The sequence below is a fragment of the Spinacia oleracea genome, chromosome 1 (assembly GCF_020520425.1).
Source record: "Spinacia oleracea cultivar Varoflay chromosome 1, BTI_SOV_V1, whole genome shotgun sequence".
Taxonomy (NCBI): Eukaryota; Viridiplantae; Streptophyta; class Magnoliopsida; order Caryophyllales; family Amaranthaceae; genus Spinacia; species Spinacia oleracea.
This window is the reverse complement of record NC_079487.1, coordinates 36,714,327-36,730,890: the sequence shown is the minus strand read 5'-3', so window position 1 is coordinate 36,730,890 and position 16,564 is coordinate 36,714,327. Positions and strand designations below refer to the sequence as shown.

The window sequence follows — 16,564 nt, the reverse complement described above, 5'->3', positions numbered from 1 at the left end:
CCCAATTGACTAGTAATATAGGAGTCGCCATTCAGTTTTTAACGACAATGAGAAAACTGACAAAACCCGGTTATCGTGACATAAATGGAGTGCAATTATGTTTGACCACGATGGCCATAGGTTCCCTTGTGATCCCTGGTGTGGGGATCTCTCAACATACACCCGCAAGGTAGAGATTGAGGGTTCGGGGGACTGTAACTACCGAGAGGAGTACTCGCTCGTCGATAACTCCAGAGGCAGGATATCCTTACTAGCTCAGCATAAATAATTGAAGGGACATGCGTTAACTATTAAACTAATCTGAGTTGATTTTAACAATATGCAACATATAATACTAGATCGATCGCGATTATCTGATTTAGATTGTTTTAAGGGACCTAGCATGATAATCCAATTTCCCAACATATTATCTTTATTAGGGGTGATAGAACAATTAGATTTGATTAGTTTAACATTTCATAAAAGGGCGAGGAAAGCAATTAAACCATGGAAAAGGGACACATTACGACGCACCCTTGAGAGGTGCGTCACGGTTCTCAGAAAACTAACCACTTTGACTTTGCTATTTTTCCTTTTATTTAACGAATCTCAAATTACGGGACAGGATACGTTCTGTTCGATTTTTGGATCGATTGCGACAGAACGCGTGATTAATTTCGCAGCGTGAGGCTTAGGCTTAGGGGTTTAGAGTCAATACTCAGAATAATAATTGTGTGTTCTTTTCACGTCGAACTTAGGGCCCTATTTATAGAAAAGAGTTCGTGGAAAGATAGAATTGTAGAACTCTAATCCACGAGGAATTAGGAAAGAACACGTCCAGGTATTTTCAGCGCCCAGGGCTGGGCGTCAAAGATTTCGGCGCCCAGCTATGGGCGTTGAAAATAGGATCCAGGCAATTTCAGCGCCCAGGTCTGGGCGTTGAAATTGATGTTTGGGCCGTTTCTTTGTCAGATTCGGACTCTTAGAATCCGGAGTGTATGAGACTTAATCGAGTCTTTTAGTGCGTATTAATTTCATGACGGGATGCGTCTGGGCCCGTTACGAACTCTAGGCTCGTTAGGATTTTAATTAATACGTAACCCTTATTTTCGAATCATATTAGGAATAGGATTCTCTCGCAATTTCTATCTCATTTAGGATTTATGTTGGAGTGCAACACCTAATTCTGACAGGTTTCTATCTTTTATGACCTGCCACTTTTAACAACTACCCATTACGGCAGTTACTATTTTTAGCAGGTTTCCATAAATGACAGGTTTCTATAAATAGCAGGTTTCGGGTGAAATGAAAAGGGGAATTGAGATTCGTTATTTTATAGGAGATGCGTTGTCAAGTGGAGATTTATGTTCTCATCATCGAACCTTCCCTTTCTGGAATGGGGACAAAAGTAGGTGTCTACAGAAATAATAACAGGATCAGCCATTGAAAATGCTTGAAACACAGGATGATGCAACCTGAAATTGAAATTTCCAATTCCAACCGAGTGTATTCAACTTTTTAGTGAGCATACAGAGGCAAGGAGGAAGATATCGAACTCAAGCTCTTCTAGATAAAGTAGGCTTACATAGTCGGTTGGTCCAATGGTTTTATTTTATATAAAAAAAAAGGGATTCAACTTTTTTCTCAAACTTGTTTCAAAGAACAAATCGGACCCAGAATCGGATTAAATTGGGAGGTCAAATTGTGATAAAACAGACTTAAGCAACCTTACTCAATAGGAAATGATTTGTCCAATTTACAAATTATCACTGTCTTAATTTCTTCTTCGCTGCTCAATGAAATTCGGTCTGAACCCACCTTCCTCTCCCTTAATCCGTCCATGTAAGATGTTGTGTGTTAATGTGTGCATGCTCTGCATAATTGTGCATAATGACGCATAGAGACACACTCTAACACACGCCATCATAACAGCAATTACATAGAAAGATCATGCCTTAGTGTTAGAATCCGACCTTCCTTTATTTGTATTTTGCATATCTTTTGCCTTCTAGGACTTTGGTAATAGTTTTCTAGGCTTTAGATAGAAGTTTGAAGCTAATTTAAAATACACCTCTATGAGGGGTATGGACCAATACCTCTCATCAGAAGTTATCTTTGCTTAATTACTTGCGTTGCTGTAAGCCTTTATAGATATTGTATTGTCGCTCGTTCTTAAGATTTTCAAGACTCGACAAAGTCTCCCCAAAACATATACATTCTCGTCGTCGGTCCCGCTTGTGCCTGTTGCGTGCACACAAGTGCCTCGATCGACCCTCGACCATCGCTTTTCTGATTCAAACACCCGCTCGTGCCCCTCAAGCCTTGAGACACACTTTCTGCACAAGGTTTGCGCCCTTGCCGCCCCAAAGTCAAGAGCGCGTCGCACGATCCGGTGTCAAAACCCTCAAACCGTGACACTTAGCCAAAAGATAAAGAAGTAGTTCAAACGAGGTAACATGAGGCCTAAGCCACGGTTATAAAGTAATATACCAAGTCTTCTAAAATCCTTTAACCGGCCCAAGCTTCTAAGTTAAATTAATTTCTACATAAAGATTTGTGGTGCTTTACTATTTATTACAGTTATGTTTACTTCCCATGTTTAAGTGCTGAGCTTCTCACAAGCAATTTAAGGAGTGTGCTCTATACACATTCCAGACTTCCAGTGGCTGGTCGCTCATAATACATATATATGCACACACACACACACAAGAAGAGTAGATGACATGAAAAAGTTTGCAGGGGGGGGGGGGGGGACTATTCAGTGTGTGTTTATGTGAACCTGCAAAGGAAGAATGAAGTTGGATATTAGTGAATCAATAGAGCAAACTTCACACAGAGAAGTGATAGTGTAGACACCTACTTTGGTCCCCATTCCCGAAAGGGAAGGTTCGATGATGAAAACGTAAATCTCCACTTGACAACACATCTCCTATAAAATAACGAATCTCAATTCCCCTTTTCATTTCACCCGAAACCTGCTATTTATTGAAACCTGCTGTTTTTGGAAACCTGCTAAAAATAGTAACTGCCGTAATGGGTAGTTGTTAAAAGTGGCAAGTCATAAAAGATAGAAACCTATCAGAATTAGGTGTTGCACTCCAACATAAATCATAAAAGAGATAGAAATTGTAAAAGGAATTCTATTCCTATCTCAGTTCGATAAAAGTGTTAACGTATTAATTAAACTCATAACGAGCGTAGAGTTCGTAAAGGGCCCAGACGCATTCCGTCATAAATTGATACGCACCAAATAACTCGGATTAAGTCTCTTAATGAACTCCGTACTCTAGAGTCCAATCTGACAAAAAATTCTGCCAGACCCTATTTTCAACGCCCAGCCCTGGGCGCCGAAATCTTTGACGCCCAGAGCTGGGCGCCGAAAATACCTGGGACGGATTCTTTTCCTAATCCGTTTCGTATTCAAATTCCTGAAAATCTATCTTTCTACGCCACTCTTTCCTATAAATAGGGCCTTAAGTTCGACGTGAAAAGGACACAACAACACACAATTATTATTCCGAGTATTGACTCTAAACCCCTAAGCCTAAGCCTAAGCCTCACGCTGCAAAACTGATCACGCGTTCTGTCGCAATCGATCCATAAATCGAACAGAACGTATCCCGTCCCATAATTTGAGATTCGTTAAATAAAAGGAGAAATAACAAAGTCAAAGTGGTTAGTTTTCTGAGAACCGTGACGCACCTCTCAAGGGTGCGTCGTAATGTGTCCCTTTTCTATGGTTTAATTGCTTTCCTCGCCCTTTTATGAACTGTTAAACTAACTAAAATCTGATTGTTCGATCACGCCTTATAAATATGATATCTTTGGGAAATTGGATTATCATGATTTGTCCCTTAAAACAATCTAAATCAGATAATCGCGCTCGATCTAGTATTATATGTTGCATATTGTTAAAACTGACTCAGATTAGTTTAATAGTTAACGCATGTCCCTTCAATTATTTATGCTGAGCTAGTAAGGATATCCTGCCTCTGGAGTTATCGAAGAGAGAGAGTACTCCTCTCGGTAGTTATAGTGCCCCGAACCCTCAATCTCTACCCTGCGGGTGTACGTTGAGCGATCCCCACCACCCGGGATCACAAGGGAACCTACGACCGTCGTGGTCAAACATAATTGTACTCCCTTTATGTCACGATAACCGGATTTTGTCAGTTTTTCTCATTGTCGTTAAAAACTGAATGGCGACTCCTATATTACTAGTCAATTGGGTGTAAACTCACAAGAAATCCAATTACACTTGATTTGACAAAAAGAAGCGTCATACCCACGAGGGACGAGGTCACGCATAGCCTCGTGCTTTTTCGACCCCCTCACAGTGGCGACTTCACTGGGGATAGTGAAGGAAATACTCGTGCTTGTAGGTAATCAAAATAGCCGAAGGGTGAAACGATCCTATCCCGCGTTTATTTCCCAATCAAGTTGGGACGACCTGAAAATCAGCATATTAATGTGAACGGGCAGAACCGCATAACGAATCTTGGCTCCCTTGGTGTTTCATCTCGGGAGTTGGGACTAAGGATACCCATCGCCAACCGGGGGGTGCATACGCTTCGAATGTTGTCCACTCGGCACTTTCTCTAGTAGTACACCCGTCCCAAACCCAATCGCTCGCCCATTAGGTCCCTCTCGCCTGCATGCCCCCTTGGCTTGCACTTGCGGGTTGGCCTCTTGAGCGAAATTCGTCTGCTGAAGACACTACCTCGACCGGGGCATGTGTTGGATCTACGATAGAAGCGGTACCAAGCCAGGCGCAAATAACTACCCATTATCATAAACTACATGACATATTATTACTGCCTCATGACGGAATGTTAGTTATGTGTAGCGAAATATATGATTGTGTGTGACAAACTATCCTAGAAAAACCAACGACCTTAAAAATTGCCCAAACATTCATAAACCAATTTTCCTAAGAGTTATACCGAAATACGTGTTTTGCAAACCCGAACGATCGCCACAAAAATAAGCGACGCTCAGGATGGCCTGTAACGAATCCCACAAACGCTGCACAACGCGTAAAGGACGTTATTAGGCAAGCACGCAAAGTTAAAGTCGCAAAAACAAAGTAGACGAAAACTGAAAACGAGAACCAGCCAGGGACGCATTTTCAACGCCCCTGGCTGGGCGCTAAAATTTCTCACGCCCATCACTGGGCGCTGAAGTTGCTGCCTGCCCTTTTTGGCCAGACACAACAGCCTCGGTGCCCGTGCAAAAAAAACACGTAGCAAAAAAAAAAAACTTTTCGTAAAAATTGCTGCAAGGGCGTATGAAAAGGCACTCGATTCTAAAAGCGACAAAAAATAAAAATAAATAACTCTGTGTGTCGTTGTTAGGCCTCCTACGACGACAATGCTCGGCACCAAAGCCGAGCATGCTAATTAAACGACCTTGAATGTCACATGGGCAAAGTATTCAAAAAATAATGTTCGAATGAAGTCTTCAAGAAAAAATAAATGTTCGAATAAAAAAATAAATCCGAGTCTAGACTAGGCTATGCCAAAGTACAGTCTAAATCCTAAGTCTTAGTTGTCTTATCCATAGAATCGGTCCTAATGCTTGGTGTCGTTCTGCAAGTTAAAAGGTTAAACCATATTGAGTCTCCTCTCCTAACATTTAAATCAATAAGCACCCATATGTAATTGTCATCCTTTGCTAAGAATCAACGGCCTTAATACTCTCTCTCACCAATAAAAAGAATATATTATAGTATTTGCAAAATGGAAACAGTCACATTATGAAAATCATTCCCCCATAGTCGCACAACCCCCAAAGTGAACCTAAGGGGTCAATACCATTAGCACAAAATTAATGGCCTCAAGGCTTATGATCACATTGGGTCACGACTATCATAGTCCTCTTGAGCCACTCGCTCCTTGAAGTACCCCTAAGTACGGACTAAAAAGATTTTCCATGAATACAACATGACAAACCATGAAAATACCCAAATCGGCATGCCATAAGGCTACCATTGGGGTAAAGCAATACACACTAAGAGAGAAGCCGCACTAATGATTCTAGTCTTGCAAAAATAAAAATTCGATCTCCCCAATTAACTACCTTGCCAGCATTAAGCAAAATGGCGCATGACAAATGAACACCCAAGGGTTAAAATCTAAAGTGTCAACCAACAAAAGTTATGGTCCAATTAGCCTAAGTCTGAGAGTCGCTTGGTCAAGTATTATAGGGTTACGCCATGTCATTATTTTGAGTCTAGGCCACCTCCTTGTATTCATACACGGGTTATAATCAGAAAGATTAATGAAAGTTTGAGTCTAAATCACAACTTCCAATTAAATCCCAGAAACTGGAATCTGAAAAGAAGCAAAAAATTATTTTCGATGTAATTCTTTCGTTAAATTTCAATAAGGTAAAAACAACAATTTGAATCTACGCTATTTGCACATTTTAAGAAACGACTAAATACACTTGCAAAGTAAGACAATTTAAAGGTCCACCCTAGGCCTACTAAAGCTAGAGGTCCACCCTAGGCCTACTAAAGTTAAAGGTCCACTATAGGCCTACCAAACGAGGCTCACTCAGTCTCGCCTCGTGACTCAAAGACCACAACCATCTACCTTTCATCCCAAATAAAAAAATTTGAAGGAATTATGTTGGGGAGAAATCCCAAGCAAAAACGAAAGAGAAAAGGGAGAGCGAAAAGGGCAAACCATGAAATATTAAAAAGAAAGAGAAAAGGGAGAGCGAAGAGAGCAAGCCATGAAATACTTAGCCCGTACCTCCCAAAATGCGGAATTTACCCAAGTAAACGAAGTAAAAGAATCGAGTCAACCAATCCAAATCATAAAATTCTACGATGTCTACCCTTTCCAATCCTTGTGTTCTTAGATGCCTTCGCTCTGGGGCCCCTGTTCAGCTCATTTAACCCATCCATATTCTCATTGCCATAACCCAAGAAACCATTACCTCGACTCTCGTTCTTGAACTTGTTGTCAACCGCAAACCACGCACGGCCATTGACACGTGCGTCATACCCATTATTTCCAAAACCTGCTCTTACACCACCATTAGCATAATGACCATATAACTTGTTTGGATACATCCTGTTGATATACCTGTGAGCCGTCCCCATGCTACTCATTGGCCTTGGTTGATGTAAACTCGTGACACTAGCACAAAGCTGCAAATTGTGAGCCCTAGCAGATGTAATCCTCATGCTTGACTAATACCTATACAACCTATCCTATCTCATTCAACCCATCTTTCAAGCCGTCTTGAGTCACAAATAAAAAAGAGACAAATGAAAAGTACATTCTACGCTCAATGTAAAAATAAAAAAAATATATGAATAATAAAAAAAGGAAACTTTGCAAAGCGCCTCTAAAGTTAGTCTAAAAAGAAAATGAAGCATTTAGCGCACCAAAAAAGATCCGCCCAGAAAACATTTTCAGCGCCCACCACTGGGCGCCGAAATCTTTAGCGCCCCAGCCTGGGCGCTGAATCTCCCTGCTTGCTAAATTTTGTCCAGAAGTGCTCATCATTTTATCCGCACATGCACGGAAAAATAACGAACACTTGGAGGGGTACGGCATGTATTCAGATATACGTACCACCAAAAAAAATATACATGTACTCAAAAAATAAAACAAATAAACAAAATTTTGGCCTACGGCAAAGCAGCAGATTAAAATAATAATAAAATTCACTTATTCTACTGTTTCAAATAATATGTTTCCACCTCAGAACGTACTTGTTTAAAATCAGCATTCTAAGAAACCATTTTCTAGGCTACGCAAGACCTGATTCCAAATTAAATCTATTTAAGGCGGATACCTAGGCAATCCATGATTCGGTCCAACCAATTTGCAAAAATGTTAGAGCCTATAGAATAACAAGAATAAGAAATAGAGTCCCTTATTGAAATTTAATTACTTGCAATCCAAGTCGAAAGAAAAATTTAAAGTCAAAGGAAGAATCCAAGTCATCAAGATGCCAAAACGAGCACACATCGAAAAATAATAAGGGCACGTACCCTTGCCAGAAGGAGCACTCACACTCCTAGGCACTTAGCAAAGACTCAAAAGATCGCTTTGCCTCAATTGAATGGGGGCTAGCGCAAGCGTCCATGACCTCTAAAGTACTCGACTTGACCCTCGCTAAAGCGAACTAACTCACTTAAAGACCTTCTTTCACTACTAGACATAGTCGTTCGCTTAAAGACCTTCTTTCACCACTAAGACACAGTCATAATCGCCAACAAGTAGTAAAGGCAGCAAGCTTGCAATAAAGAGAATTGTTCTACGGCATTGCCCCATCGTTCCTTCGAACTCAGGGCACCCGTTCATGGTAATTCAAATGCTTGCGAATCCCCTTTGAAAAAAACAGACATGGTCAATAGGACTTGGCACTTAACCAAGGCTCACCCTACTCAGACATATGACACGGGCATCTAAAATCGAAATCTAAAAGCATCATTAATGGGAAGACATAATAGCAATTGGGGGCTAAAAATTGAAATGAAAGAGCTAGGGAAAGAACTAAGTATACCTTGACCTTTTGTGCAGACATACACCAAGTAAATCTAAGTCTATTTGAAAAAGGTTTATATTCCCGCAATTTTGGAAAAGATGGCCCTAAAAGCCTAAAGCATATGCCAAACGGGCACAAGTATATCTTGACGCCTGCACCCTGGCTTCCAGCAAATCCTAAGACAGCATTTTAAAAATCGTAACAGTATTTTTGATTCACTGGTGTAATCCTGTACGAACCCTTCTATAAGTCAACTTACTTAGGACACCTCGGATTGTACACAGTAGGATCCGGATTTTAAATAATTTTCTAAGACTTTTTCGAACATAATAAAGTGTCGTTGGTTTAAGCTAAGTATGTGTTTATCTTCGATGTTGCAAGTGAGTCAAAAAAGATTTCTAAATATGTTTATGGGTAAAGAAAGGCACCTAGCTTTTGGTCAAGGCACACTTCAACATGTGACTACCTTGACCATGGCAATGTCGCACAATACGACATTTACAAGAGAAGTAGCAGATTACTACTCGAACGTACCTCGCACTAAACGAGTCTGGTTCAAACTATTCATGATCCATGTCACCATGAATGCACAAAAACTTATGCCAAGCATTATAGAACCAAGCCAATCCTGTAGCTACAATTGGGGGCTTGAGAAAAACATTCTAAAAATGCTCGAAATGATGATTTTATCGCAAGTTCTCGACGCTAATGCTATACGCACGTCATAGGGGCACAATCCTAAGCTTTAAATTGTGAAAAACAAACCTTAGAATGGCTACAACCCCTCTCAAATTCTAAGCACTACTTAGAATATATAAAGTCACCCCACTACCAAGGGTAACTGAAAATCGCGAGTCACCAAAACTCCGATCAAACTACTGCACATAACGCTCGCCCTACAAGCGCCCGTTACACAGTCTACCTCGTTCCAAGGCAAAAGCGAAAGAAAAAAAAATCAAGGATAAGAACTGTCAAAATATACCCAGAAATCATTTTCAACGCCCAGAGCTGGGCGCCGATATCTTTAACGCCCCAGCCTGGGCGCTGAATCTTTCTGCTTGTCAAATTTTGCCCAGATATAAAAACAAGAAATAAACATCTATGAATCCTCGCATCGAACGAAGTAATAAGCCGTGCGAACCCACGCAGAAGGTGCTACACTTGTTCGAGCACCTGAACGAGGCGTGATGAAGTACTCCAATGCAATGATATCCCAACACCTGGAGAAATGTTCTTGAAGGAAATAATGCCCTTGGTCCAAGTATGCATTCTATGTTAAGTCTAATAAATGCGGTTCAGTATTAATTGACAAGTTAATAATTCAGTGAGATCAAGTGAGCTGAATGCCTAGCTAGAGGCCGCTTCAGTTCAAGTGGAATTAATGATATTAATCCACAGCTTACTCTTGACTGAACCCGTAGGGTCACACAAATAGTACGTAAACGGATCAAGTATCTAATGGCATTAGATACTCTATCTATGAATATTCGGAACCGACGGATCTTGGTTTCAGTGGGAGCTAAGATCGTCACAGGCAAGAAATGAATACTCCGGAAGCGCATCGTACGAATAAGCATCGGACGAGGCCTGCCGGACGAGGCCTAGCACGAAGCCAGGCCATCGCCTAGCAAGCCAAGCGCACCGCACAAACAGCAAGGCCAGGCCCAGCAGGCTGCGCGCAGCGCGCAGCGCGCACAGCGCGCACAGCACGCGCAGCGCACAGCGCGCACAGCGCGCGCAGCGCGCAGCGCGCGCGGGCGCTGAGTGGGCTGCTGCTCGCGCGCACGCATGAGGCCCATCGTGGCTGTCGTGCGTGTGTATGCAAGTGTTTGTGTTCGTGCACGTTTCCTAAAACATGCAGAGTTCGGTTAATGATTAAATTCCTAATTCTATTTGATAAATTAATTAAATTAGAGTTCTTGTAGGATTCTAGGTTTGATTAATTTGTATCTAAATAGGATTTCGATTCCCTTTCCATACCGCTATAAATATGAGGCTAGGGCTCACAATTTATAACACAAGTTTCAAAGTATTCAAAGTGAGTTTTTGAGAGAAAATTCAAACACACATCTTGCTCAAAATTGCCGAAATTTTCTAGTACCTTAAGGGCGATTCTAGTTGGTCAATCTTAAGGCGGATCCGGACGTGCTGTGGACTATCTACGGAGGGGCGACACTTGGAGTCCTAAAGACTTGTTCTTGTTCGGTTCGGGCGCAGCTAGGGAAGGCACGCAACAAAGAGTATGCATCTATTCTATGCTAAATGATTATGTGTAAATAATATGTATTCCTGGGTTTATGGTTTTTTCCGCATGATTTATGAATTGTCATATGAATCATAACCTAACAGTTCTAATACATGTTGTTAGGCCACACAAGCCTACGTCGCACCATAAGTTCAAACATCCCACGGTGCAAGTCTAAAAAATAGAGAGTAAGGCATATTACACTAATGTAGGCACGACCAAGAGCACATGTAAAAGAGGCAAAGACTACTTATCGCCCAAATTCAAAATGCAAGCCACACGACTTCTACATTAAGGATTAAAGGTAGCAAAATATTACCTACCACGGAAGGGATAACTCGCACCTACACGAGCGGAACCCCAAGGCATCTTTCTCGAAAGAACCTACAAAAATCGTACGCCAAAAGGAAGCATCCCAACATGCATGCTTGGAGGCTCCAAGCTACGAAACGACCATAGCAAAATAAAAAATCTCGAAGCAAATGTTTGAACAATCGAAAGGGCACGATGTTTGAGCCCACTTCATGAATGGGCCTGAACCTTATCAAGCTTCTAAGCAAACTATTCAAAATCAATCGTTGCTCAAAAAAAAAAAATGAAACAATTCAAGCAAACTGATTAATGGACCGCACACCACGACCATTCTATGAACGCTCGTTCGCACACACATATCATCTTTTCTAAGTATTGAACATTTACGAACGCGTTCAAAAGAAAAAAAAAAAGGAAAACGAACGAACAAGAGGCCAACTGTGTCTTCAAGAAACCTCGCCAGAAATTATTTTCAGCGCCCAGCGCTGGGCGCCGAAATCTTTAACGCCCAGGCATTGGCGCCGAAAATTATCCCAGACCCAAAAAAAAACAGCTCTGACTTCTATAGGGCCCTGTCGTATCCATTCGACTCAAAATTGCCGATTCCTTTACTGAAAGTCGCACCTCACGGCTTTGTTAAGAGTAGCACACCACTACAAAGATCGCTCGCACTTACGAGCACGATCCCAAACACAATCAAGGACATTACAAAATGCGTATCCCCAAGGAACCTCTTTGACAAGAAATGACCGTCAAGCACGAATGCTTGGGGGCTCGAAAGAAAATATATGTTTCAAAAGAGAGTATGCAAAGTTAAAACAATATTCCCAGACTACGCTGTACGAAGTCCCGTGTTTGGATAAACTCAAAAAAATAAAACCGGATTACGACCTCAAAGACAAAGGTCGCCGTTGATACTTACACATAGTCCCCTATTCAAGGACCTTGGTAGTGGCAAAATTGAGCCGTAAAGACTAGCTCAAAACCATGAAGGATGATGACCATAAGACAATGGTCCGTCTAAGCACGTTGTCAACCCACATTCAGGTTGTAACTAAATCCGAGCATCCCTCGAAAGAAAACAAAATTCTTCAAAACACAAAAACAGGCTCGCCCACCTTCAGCGGGCGGGGTCTGCGTCACTAGCCGCGCAGGTCCTTAGTTTTCGAAAAATAAAATCTTCAAATTCAAAATAGGCTCGCCATCTTCAGCCGGCGGGGTCTACGTCACAAACCACGTAGATCCTTATTTTCAAAAAGCACAAACAAATTTCAAAATAGATTCGTCCACTTCTATCGGACGGGGTGTCCACCCTTAGCGGACAGGCTCGCCATCTTCAGCCGGCGGGGTCTACGTCACAAACCACGTAGGTCCTTATTTTCAAATTTCAAAAACAGATTCGTCCACTTCTATCGGACGGGGTGTCCACCCTTAGCGGACAGGCTCGCCATCTTTAGCCGGCGGGGTCTGCACCACTAACCGCGCAGGTCCTTAGTCGCTGCAGCGATAACTTTTTCTGGTTTTCCGTTTTTCCAAAAAGAACGATGTGAGTAGCTTTTGGTTTTCCGTTTTTCCAAAAAAGAACGATGTGAGTAGCTTTTGGTTTTCTGTTTTTTCCAAAAAGAACGATGTGAGTAGCTTTTGGTTTTCCGTTTTTCCCAAAAAAGAACGATGTGAGTAGCTTTTGGTTTTCCGTTTTTCCAAAAAAAAAAGAACGATGTGAGTAGCTTTTGGTTTTCCGTTTTTCCAAAAAAGTGATGTGAGTAGTTTTCCCTTTTTTCAAAAATTAAAGGATTGGTTTTCCGTTTTTTCCAAAAAAAAAAAAAAAAAGAACGATGTGCTGGATTTTCCTTCGTTTTACGTCCCATAAAAACAAGGGGGTTTTCTCGTTTAGCTAGCCCTGAAAATGAGAATCTTTTAAAACATTTTTACCTCGTGGTTGGGCTTGGCCAGGCCCAATTACACTTTATAGCTTTGATTTCGAAAACATCTTCTGTAGCTACTCCCAATGACAAAGTAAGGGAGTTTCTACGCACCTTTAGATCCTTCCAATGACAAAGTGAGGAAGTTTCTATACTATCCGTTGACAAATCCCAATGACACGTGAGGGGTATGTCGACACTTCAAGTGATGACCCTTAAGTCAAATGTTATAACTCGGGGGCTCGTGAGACCCTCGCCAAAACAAGTCACCATGGCTTGTGCGACGCACTCCGTCTAATACTTTGACCATCGTCTTACTCCAAGACTCAGTCAAAGTGGGGGCTAACTGTAGACACCTACTTTTGTCCCCATTCCCGAAAGGGAAGGTTCGATGATGAAAACGTACATCTCCACTTGACAACGCATCTCCTATAAAATAACGAATCTCAATTCCCCTTTTCATTTCACCCGAAACCTGCTATTTATAGAAACCTGCTATTTATGGAAACCTGCTAAAAATAGTAACTGCCGTAATGGGTAGTTGTTAAAAGTGGCAATTCATAAAAGATAGAAACCTGTCAGAATTAGGTGTTGCACGCCAACATAAATCCTAAAAGAGATAGAAATTGTAAAAGGAATTCTATTCCTATCGCAGTTCGATAAAAGAGTTAACGTATTAATTAAACTCATAACGAACCTAGAGTTCGTAAAGGGCCCAGACGCATTTCGTCATAAATTGATACGCACCAAATAACTCGGATTAAGTCTCTTAATGAACTCCGTACTCTAGAGTCCAATATGACAAAAAATTCTGCCAGACCCTATTTTCAACGCCCAGCCCTGGGCGCCGAAATCTTTGACGCCCAGAGCTGGGCGCCGAAAATACCTGGGACGGATTCTTTTCCTAATCCGTTTCGTATTCAAATTCCTTAAAATCTATCTTTCTACGCCACTCTTTCCTATAAATAGGGCCTTAAGTTCGACGTGAAAAGGACACAACAACACACAATTATTATTCCGAGTATTGACTCTAAACCCCTAAGCCTAAGCCTAAGCCTCACGCTGCAAAACTGATCACGCGTTCTGTCGCAATCGATCCATAAATCGAACAGAACGTATCCCGTCCCATAATTTGAGATTCGTTAAATAAAAGGAGAAATAGCAAAGTCAAAGTGGTTAGTTTTCTGAGAACCGTGACGCACCTCTCAAGGGTGCGTCGTAATGTGTCCCTTTTCTATGGTTTAATTGCTTTCCTCGCCCTTTTATGAACTGTTAAACTAACTAAAATCTGATTGTTCGATCACGCCTAATAAATATGATATCTTTGGGAAATTGGATTATCATGCTAGGTCCCTTAAAACAATCTAAATCAGATAATCGCGCTCGATCTAGTATTATATGTTGCATATTGTTAAAATCGACTCAGATTAGTTTAATAGTTAACGCATGTCCCTTCAATTATTTATGCTGAGCTAGTAAGGATATCCTGCCTCTGGAGTTATCGAAGAGCGAGTACTCCTCTCGGTAGTTACAGTCCCCCGAACCCTCAATGTCTACCCTGCGGGTGTACGTTGAGCGATCCCCACCACCAGGGATCACAAGGGAACCTACGGCCGTCGTGGTCAAACATAATTGTACTCCCTTTATGTCACGATAACCGGGTTTTGTCAGTTTTTCTCATTGTCGTTAAAAACTGAATGACGACTCCTATATTACTAGTCAATTGGGTGTAAACTCACAGGAAATCCAATTACACTTGATTTGACAAAAAGAAGCGTCACACCCACGAGGGACGAGGTCACGCATTAGCCTCGTGCTTTTTCGACCCCCTCACAGATAGCATGACAAGCCTCCATTCCTTCATGCCCTCCCCCAAAAGCAGCATAAGTTGTTCCGTAAGCAGGAATATCAGCATCTTTTCTTCCTGAGTTTAGTGGATCTTCAATCAATAAATCTTCAGAAGAATCACTGGAAAAACATATTCTGCACAGACCTTCCCAGCAATAGCTTTCAAGGCATCTCCGCTAATAGAAGGCCAACCACTTGGTGTATAAAAATCAGTTTTTATAGTATCACCAATTTTATGCAATGTAATGTCACAAAACTTTTTCGGTGTCTTCTTTCCTTCTTCAATCACATTATCAATATTTGGGACTTTGAACTTTTTCTCTCTAGGGAGGAACTCATTATGATTCTTCCTGTAACAATAGAAAAAAAGGTAAGCCACTGCATTATGTCTGTGCTTCTGAAAGATTATCAGAGGCTCTATCCCTAATGTCTTCTTTCCTTCTTCAATCACATTATCATATTTTATCTTACAACGAATTGACACATACCTTAAGCTAAAGACTTCATTCTTTCAATGACAATCATCTTCACCATCAAAAAATAAAATAGGGAAAACAGTAAATAATTCACCCAGTAACAAGACACTACAAAATCCTACCAAGAAAACATGCACCATATATACAATAAATGTTCGAAGATTTTGAAAGATGATACATCTCCAACAACATATTTTCTCCCATGCTACCATTTGCACCGAAATGGTCAAAGGCTAGTTGTACTCTTACCTAGATTATCTTCCAAGACCCACATTATACATGAGGGAAATGAAGGAAATAATGCCCTTGGTCCAAGTATGCATTCTATGATAAGTCTGATAAATGCGGTTCAGTATTAATTAACAAGTTAATAATTCAGTGAGATCAAGTGAGCTGAATGCCTAGCTAGAGGCCGCTTCAGTTCAAGTGGAATTAATGATATTAATCCACAGCTTACTCTTGACTGAACCCGTAGGGTCACACAAATAGTACGTAAACGGATCAAGTATCTAATGGCATTAGATACTCTATCTATGGATATTCGGAATCGACGGATCTTGGTTTCAGTGGGAGCTGAGATCGTCACAAGCAAGAAATGAATACTCCGGAAACGATGATATTGCCGGAAACGGAAATATGGATCGTATCGGAAATATAAATATTATCCAAGTCGTAGATGTTGCCGGAAACGGAAACATGGTACGTATCGGAAAATATTATCGGAAATGGAAATATTGCCAGAATCGGAAATATTGCCGGAAACGGAAATATTGTCAGAATCGGAAATATTATCGGAATCGGAAAATAATTCCGGAAACGGAAATATTAAATATTTGTTCGAAACGGAAATTAATTCCGGAATCGGAAATATTAAATATTGTTCGTATCGGAAATGAATTCCGGAATCGGAAATTTAATCGGAAGCGTATCGTGCGAATAAGCATCAGACGAGGCCTGCCGGACGAGGGCCCAGCTCGAAGCCAGTCCATCGCCCAGCAAGCCAAACGTGCGCCACAAGCCCAGCCAAGGCAGCGCCCAGGCCTACCGCAAGGCAGGCCCAGCGCGCGCCAAGGCCGCGGCTGCGTGGGCCTCGCTGCGTGGGCTGCTGCTCGCACGCACGAGCATGGGCGGCCCATCGTGGCTGCCGTGTGTGTGTGTGTGAGTTTGTGTTCATGCACGATTCCTAAAACGTGCAGAGTTCGGTTAATGATTAAATTCCTAATTCTATTTGATAAATTAATTAATTAGAGTTCTTGTAGGATTCTAAGTTTAAT

At 41.4% G+C, this 16,564-nt stretch overlaps 1 pseudogene; it reads right to left on the bottom strand.

Annotated features, from left to right (window-relative positions):
• Positions 1-16,564, bottom strand: part of LOC110778175 (DNA polymerase I A, chloroplastic/mitochondrial-like) — a 97,091-nt pseudogene that overhangs the window by 35,829 nt on the left and 44,698 nt on the right.